This window comes from Dermacentor andersoni, chromosome 4, assembly GCF_023375885.2.
Source record: "Dermacentor andersoni chromosome 4, qqDerAnde1_hic_scaffold, whole genome shotgun sequence".
Classification (NCBI taxonomy): domain Eukaryota; kingdom Metazoa; phylum Arthropoda; class Arachnida; order Ixodida; family Ixodidae; genus Dermacentor; species Dermacentor andersoni.
This window is the reverse complement of record NC_092817.1, coordinates 167911970-167920324: the sequence shown is the minus strand read 5'-3', so window position 1 is coordinate 167920324 and position 8355 is coordinate 167911970.

The following is an 8355-nucleotide window of genomic DNA, read 5'->3' as shown; positions in this document are numbered from 1 at the left end:
CCGAGAGAACCCCTGCTTCTCGCACGTTCGCTCAAAGTTAACCAGGAACAAACCAATGTCCTCTCCGAGCTTAAACGGCCGCATCAGGTCAGTCATTTTGAACGATCCTCGTTCTCCTGCACCGTGTGCCCGACTTCCATTACGAGCGCGTTCCATCTCTACCTCGAGACGCTTTATTTCCAAAATGTGTTGACAGTCACGCTCCTCTTTTTCTTTCTCTTTTTGCTCTTTACGTTCGCGCTCGTCTTTCTCTTTTCGCTCTTTACGTTCGCGCTCGTCTTTCTCTTTTTGCTCTTTACGTTCGCGCTCCTGTCTTTTTGCCGTCTCCCTCACCTCAATGTTTTCAAGGCATTCCAACAGCTCGTCATCCTCAGCTTCTAACTCAAGAATAGCCCTTAGCAGTTCCAGTTTTCTGAGTTTGTCGGAGACATCCAGACCCAACTGTCTTGCAAGTTCCAGCAATTTCGGTTTGTGCAACGACTTCAAATCCATAGCTGCTCTGAATGCTGCTTTCTCTACTGCCTACTGTGTTCTTGCCGCAAACTAACCCGGCAGCAACGACAACCACAATAACCAGCTCTGTTTCTGACACTAACAAAATCCTGGCAAAACTTAGTAGAAAAAAGTCCCGCACTCACCAAACCAAGCCGCCGAGAATTCAGCGCAGCCGTTTAGCTGCAGGCAACCAGTCATCACACAGGGCTCGTTGCACTGCTCCCGGATGGTCGTTGTGCTGCTCAGCATACAGTCGACTGTATAACTTCGCTGCTGGCCTCCGTTGTCGCGATCTTACCGCTGACAACCAGTTGTTGCAAATGGGCCGCAAACCCCAAGGGTAGCGTTGGCCTGGCGGCCTGGGGCACAGCTGGAAGCATCCTAAGGTCCTCGCAAAGGATGAGTCGACTGCTAACACTACAACTTGTTTATTATAGCATCGCAAAAGAGCGGCCGGTAAGGTCGACCGAACTGGAGAGACGGGAGAGCACGTTACTCGACGGAAGAATTTGAAGCCTCTTTTGGCGTCCGGGGGCAGCTGCTTTTATACTCTCGGAGTCGAGGCCAAGGAGGAACGGCTCGGGATGAGGCGCACGTGACGGCGCTGCACGGACACGTTAAGACGAGAAGTGACGGATCCGCCGGGCCGGCTCCGGTCAGACCTCCTCGCTTCACAGTTGGGGAGCTCCTCTGCCCGGCTGCCGTGCTTTGACAAGCGTGGGCACCAACATGCACACATACACACACACACACGCACACACGAAGACACGTGGCATTGAAACATGCCTGGACGCGCTTGGCAGGACGCGTTGCGGCAGCGCTGAACGGGCCAAAATGTCCGCCGCTTTGAACGAAGCCCCGGCGTCCATTGCATCCGCGCCGGCTATACCGCGCGTCGTAGGCGAAACGTAACAGACCGCCCAGCCGGGAGAAGGAGATCCCGATGGTCAGGGAACTGCATCCACCGTCCGAAGGGATGTCGCTCGATGATGCTCATAAGTGAAGTCGGTCGTCCCTCGGCGTTTCTTGAGTGCAGCGCACAGAAAAGGCCCCGTTCTCACGTTCACGTTCACACAGGACACTGCTAAGTGACTTCGGAAGAGTTGCCCTTTTTTCTCTCGTTCCCAGCAAGCGTTGGAACTACGCCGAAACTCAACCGCTCAGTCAGCAAGCACGACACAACCCTCACTAAACCATGCCAGGCTGTCTGCCCTTTTATACTACTGCCTAGTTCCTTACAGTAGTCTAGCAGCACTCAGAAGGCGTCCACAAATTGGAAAATTGCACTAGAAAGCACGTCATGACTTTTAAACACTAAACAAAAGCAATATGTTAAAAATCCTGCCACAGGAAGAAAAACATCAGTAACAAATTACTTTGAGGCTGATTCCTACGTTAGGGGCCTCGACTTAAGCCATCGGCGTTACCATTGAGGCTCCCCTTTTTGTAACGCACCTCAAAGGAATATTGTTGCAAAAGCGAGGCTCCAGCGCAGGAGGCGGCCATTTCTGCAGCCATTGGAGAGGGCAGTGATCCGTCTCGAAGCATGCGAAGCGGAAATCGCAGCGAGCGACCGTACACCAGCTCAGCTGGCGAAAACGCCGTAGGCGCATGCGGCGCGGTCCTTAATGCAAATATTGCATTATTCAAGAAAAGCAAATCTTGGCTGTACGGCGTGCCCGCGACCGGGCCGGTGGGCTAGACCTGCCTGTCCCGACGTGGGACAAGCCGGGTGCGCGACGAGTTCGCGTCCTCGCCGGGCCTGCAATAAAGTTTCTTCACTCACTCACATCACTGTGTCCGCATCTTGGCCAATGCCCCATAGTGGGTACGAGCCAATAACTGAGGGCAAACAAACGAACACGCTCCAGCCAGCTCTGACACGAGTACCACGACTTCGCAGTGTTCTGAATATATACGGTACAGCTTGTCCACCTATACTCCAATGTGGTCTGATGTCGCGAGATCTCCCAACGGCTTCCTTGGTCTCCGCTGCTCTACAATCCTATAGTTCACAATCCACAAACGGCGCACGAGGACTGTGCAGCTTTTTGTTCACGTGTGCTCTTTATCCCACGTTCACTATATAATAAATCAAAATTGTGGTGTTCAGCATGCTGAAGTCGCACAGCGGCCTATGAAGCATGCCATGGCGGGAGTCTCCGGGGACCACAACCAACATTATAAATATAGCAGATGCGTCATCTAAGCACAGTTGCTAATCTAGCGCCGAGAACGAATATGCCAGTAGGTGCTCACCTTGACGCCTTCTTGTATGACAGACGTGACGTTTCGTCTCACGCCATCCAGGAATTCATTGATCCAGTCTGCAATAAGCGAGTGGTGGCAGATTTAGGAAAGCGTGAGCATATCAGGTGTTTGAGGGACAATCTGACGGAATAAACAGCGTCCTTTCTTCGACAACACATTATTCGCGCTGAGACCATAATTATTTATCGAAAGATCGCGCATGAATTCGCTAAGCACTTATAACACTGAAGAATTAGCTTTCTAATTTATGCCTCCCCATCTCACAGCACCGTGGCTTCCCCTCGGAAGCGCAGATGAGATCGCCCACGCGGTTGCGGATGCCGTAGCCGCCGGCAACTCTGCGCATGCGCTGCCTCTCTCCTCTCCACTCCTCCTCCGCTTGCAGTTTCATGGTTCGGTTGAACCCTCCTCTGGCACTTTCCTAATCCTGTCTTCGCTTCAGCGTTCGCGTTCATTCTTCGCGGCGCTCGTTCGCTCGATTGCGCCGACGCCGCCGACGCTCGCCACAGAAGCAGGCTATTAAGAGCTGCATCACGAATAGGACAAGAGAAATAGTTAAGGGCCAGCCAATGCGATGACATTCGTAAATCAATGTTCGCTGAGATTCAAGACGGGTCGTTTTAGGGACACTAGAAATACTTCATCGGTTCTATAGCGGTAAAATATACAGACTTCTAAAAGACTTGCATTTATTCACAGAGGGGAAACGCTGATTATTAGTGTAGAAAATGTCACCTCATTGTCCCATCACACATTCCGAAGTGCCTTCCCATATTATATGTAGGGGGGAGGGTGAGTTTCGTCCTTTCGAAGTTCGCTAAGTCTTTGGGTATTTCTTCATAATGCGCCGTAGGCCTTCTTTACCGAGAAACAATTACCGGGTGGCGACACTGCCTTGAAATTGCGTCGCCTGATCGCTGCCACGTCACGGATATTGACAGGGTTCGCTCGAGCCTAGTTAATTTCTTTATCGGTAAGTATAAGGAAAGAACACAGCGGCAGTGAAATCCAAATAGCCCCATCGCAAGCATTAATCTTAGTATGCATGTATAACATTGGGTGAATGAATGAATCATTAACCATCTTCAACATTTTTTTCTTTTTTTGTCAGAATGATTACACGGAACCCGTGTTCAGTCTGTATACACTGACTGTGCAGAATGTGAAACACTCGCAATGGCGCACAAGCAGCAACATAGGTTATTTAGTTTCGAAATCGAAGCACCGGAGCCGAAACTGATCATCGAATGTGCCGTGGAACTCGTGAATTGTAGCCGAAACAGGAACGCACAGAAGCATTGGTCAAAACTGCTTGAACAATATTCGTACCCTGCTTATTGCCCTACAATCCAAAACGCACTTGAACAGCTAGCATTTTATGCGGCATGTCCAGACGGGTGCAAGACCAGAAGTGTGTGATATTTATCGTTGACGCGTCTTACTGATGACGTCGCTGGTACGTAATTTCATTCTGCCGCCGTAGTACGGGGCCACTGCTGGAGTCTTCACTGAAGTGGAAGCATCGGAGCACCATGAATGCCGTATTATTTTTTCAAGTTCGCAATCTTTTAGTCTGTGAAGTATTCGTGCGCAATTATGCGATGAGTACTCGACTCGACATGCATGTGCAAAATTTACTTCATAATATACGTCATTTTATTAACACAAGAAAATTTACGGCAATCCACACTACTAGGCTTGTGGATAAACGCTGTTGTGCCATTACCACCAGCCCGGATTCCGAATCTACAAGATGCAGAATTTATCCTGCGAACGCCGTTTGGACAAACCCGGGACAAAAGGCACAGCGCCCTAATTCTCCCTGTACAATTCAAGATGGTGATCCCTCAAGCAGCGGTGTCCTGAGGAGAAGCATCGGAGAGCGACATGTACAAACGTGCAACAAGTGCCAGACAGCCCGGCGCCGTATTCCCTTTTGCTTGGAAGTCACCGCGCGCGGCAACATTGAACCGGGTGGCCAGTGCGGTCGCTGGTTGACCCTCTCGGACGACCGTCGAGTGCTGGCTCTGTATTGGGCCTTTTGAGTGACAATGGTTTCTCGGGGCATTATAAGCCCGACACCGCCGCCTGGAAAACCGGATCCGCCGACCCACCGGGAGCTGAGTGCCGCTTTCGAGTGGAGTGAGATGTGTCACGCGTTGCAGTCTCGCCGGACATCGCCGTGCGGTAGCAGTCGTGTTTGCTGTGAGCTCTCGGCCCCCGTGCCGATCCGATGTCGCACTGTATAATGACCTGTATATAGTGTGTAAAGTCCCTTTCGTTATTCTCAGCGATGCCTGACTCGGAGTCTTCGCTTCCAACGCTCTGTCACGAAACGGGTGACGAGCGCTACGGGACCACCTCAAAGTCGTAATAGTAGTGGCAGCTGTGGGATTGACCGGCATTGGCTACCTCGGCGCGGTGAGTGCCTGAAGTTTACCTCAAACACCAGACATTCTCTGACACAGGTTATAGCAGCTTAGGGAAGGATTTCGTGTTGCCTTGTGTTAACCTTGTGTGTTTCAAGCCTAGTGAGAGTGTTTTGAAAACCAGGGGATACTGAGGGGGTAAACAGCGCATGGTGTGAAATACTTGCGGATGTCTTACTAGTAGGAATATAGTAGCGTACGGCAGGTATATTCAAAAAGGGTAAACAGCAGGAGGACAGTGTGAACGATGGAGAAGTACAAGGAGTTGGGCATTGAGTTGGGCACAACCAAAAGAAAGAATGCGATCTTTGAGGTCATGAGGACTGAGGACGTAACGGCTGAAGAAGCCGAAGAAGCATGGGCGGATGTCAAGGAACGTCGCGAGAAGGAAAAGAGGGAGAAGGAACGTTGCGAGGGGGAAAGGAAAGAGAAGGACTGTCGTGAGCACGACCTTAAAATGAAAGAGTTGGAGACCCGAAATAGCTCGCCGGCGCCTAGTCTCACTTCTAACGGTCCAAGAATACGCGATCAACTTCCGCCCTTTGTCGTCGGAGAGGATATCGCCAAATATCTCGTGAAATTTGAGCACGTGTGCGAACGGAATAGCATTGAGCGATCCCTCTGGGCACAGAATCTGTTAGCCTTGCTTCCTGGGGAGGCATCAGACGTAATAACTTGCTTATCGAAAGAGGCGTTTGAGAGCTACAGTGATGTGAAGGAAGCGCTACTGCGGAAGTACAAATAGTCGCCCGAAGCTTTCCGGCAGAGGTACTGGTATGCAAAAAAGGGCAGGGAGTCGAATGTTGACTTCGCGTTTCGTATAAAAGCCGACCTGGGGTGCTATGCAGGATGCGCCGAGTTTGGCGAAACTCGGGATCTTCACGAGCTCTGGCGACACCCCAAGATCAAAGCACAAATGGTACCGAGACACAGTTTATCTTTCGACAAGCCTCCAGTTTCATTGGTTTATCTAGATTCACTCTGGGTGGCTATCATTCCTTGGGCGTTGCCTTCTGGGCGGTCGACAAACTGGGGCTCACGTGATCATACCGTCGGTGCATGGTTGCGCCTTCTTTCACTTGTTTGTCGTTCCACCGAGTGCATTACACGCACAAGCGAGTTATAAAACAAATGCATTTAATACAATATTATTAGTTAGTTTCACGTGGTTTAAAAGCATTTTACAGTTTACAAGATGTACACTGAATGTGTATTCGACTAATTTGTAATTTAGTACGCTTCGCATTATACCACGAGGGAACGCTGTGGTGGCGTCATCACATACATTCATCGGGCGAACATGGCGGCTAAACATCGAAGAGGCCCAGTGTAAAGAAACTCGTACAACGAGCTTGCAGTGCGCGACGTAGTGATCAGGCGCGACGATGACCACTATTTCTTGGATAGTTCTGTTCCTCTGTGAGCAATCTTACCGTGCACCCCGAAAGACTGCGAATAGCTTAGGCGATTTTACAAATCGCAACGCGTACCTACTGTTCACGGCACAATCCTGAACAATCAACTTATCCGGTGCTGCTTCTGTGAGTGCGCTGATTATGGAAAAGATAAAGGTAACCTTCACTAACTTAGTGATATAACAGAAATTCATCAGTGACATTCAGCCCGCAGAATCTATGGAAGAATATCTTTATCCAGGTGAAATATCAATAGCAGGTACTGATATAAAGGAGGAAACTTATACAAAAATTTCATGGGTTGAACAGCACATGGGAGGCATTACCGAATCGTGATCGCCACGTTACCGATATCCTTGAAAAATGTTTAGAATCGTTGCATTCTACCGGTTATGCAATATGGGACATAAACCTGGAGGTTGTTGGAATCTCGGCGCTGACACCCGTTGTTGCAAATGGGTCGCAAGCCCCAAGGGTAGCGTTGGCCTGGTGGCCTGGGGCACAACTGGAAGCATACGAAGGTCCCGGCAAAGCATGAGTCGACTGGTAATAGAACAACTAGTTTATTCTAGCATCGCAAAAGAGCGGGCGCTCAGGTCGACCGAAGTGGAGAGACGGGAGAGCACGTAACACAACGGAAGAAATCGGAGCCTCTCTCGGCGTCCGGGGGCAGCTGCTTTTATAGTCTCGGAGTCGAGGGCAAGAGGGAACGCCTCGATAGAGGCGCACGTGACTGGGCACGGACAGGCGGAGAGACATGTTGAGACGAGTGCAGTGACGCATCCGCCAACCCGGCGCCGGTCAGACCTCCTCGCTTCACACTTGGGGAGCTCCTCTCCCCGGCTGCCGCGCTTTGACAAGCGTGGGCACACACACACACACGCACACACGAAGACACGTGGCACTGAAACACGCCTGGACGCGCTTGGCGGGGAGGCTTTGCGGCAGCTCCGAACGGGCCAAAATGTCCGCCGCTTTGAACGAAGCCCCGGCGTCCGTTGCATCCGCGCCGGCTATACCGCGCGTCGTAGGCGAAACGTAACAAGGTTAACAAAGAAACTTGAGAAGTCGAGGACTGCGCAGAAAGTAAAGTAACAAAAATTGTTGGAGATAGCATTAAGGCAGGAAGACAGTGGCGTAGTAAACCGTGGCAACTTGTATACTAGTTGAGATTAAGAAAAAAAAATGGAGTCGGTGGGCAGGCCATGCACGTCTTCAATCACTTGTTGCCAAATCATAACAGGTGATTACATAAACGTTACAGAATGAATGTCAAGGAGAGAGAACTGCAGCCAAGGATGGTAGAAAATTACGTAATGGGACAAAAATATGTTTGGAGGCATAGGATGCAATCAGCTCGCATAACACGGGATTGTAGGAAGCGGCATTGATTTTGCAGTGAACAAAAATAGGTTTGTGGTGCTGACAGTAGAGACTCGTGAAGGTTCGAGGACACCTCAGCTGTTGGCACACTAATAAACATTACAATTGGCTCTGAAAAAAACAACCCGTTATGAAAAATAAAGCAATGTCGTAACGACAAATTGTTTTATTATGCGTACACTAAAGGCTTCCACAGTTAAGGGCAGTTAGTACCACTAGCGCAATGAGCATTTTTATTTGTAAATAATGGTTTATATGCGGTTGATTCATTCCAACAATCCATTTTTTTGCAGCAAAACATTCTGCTGTTGGAGGCACTCAACCGCCTGGTGGCAGTAGGCGACCGCCAGGCACATGCTCTT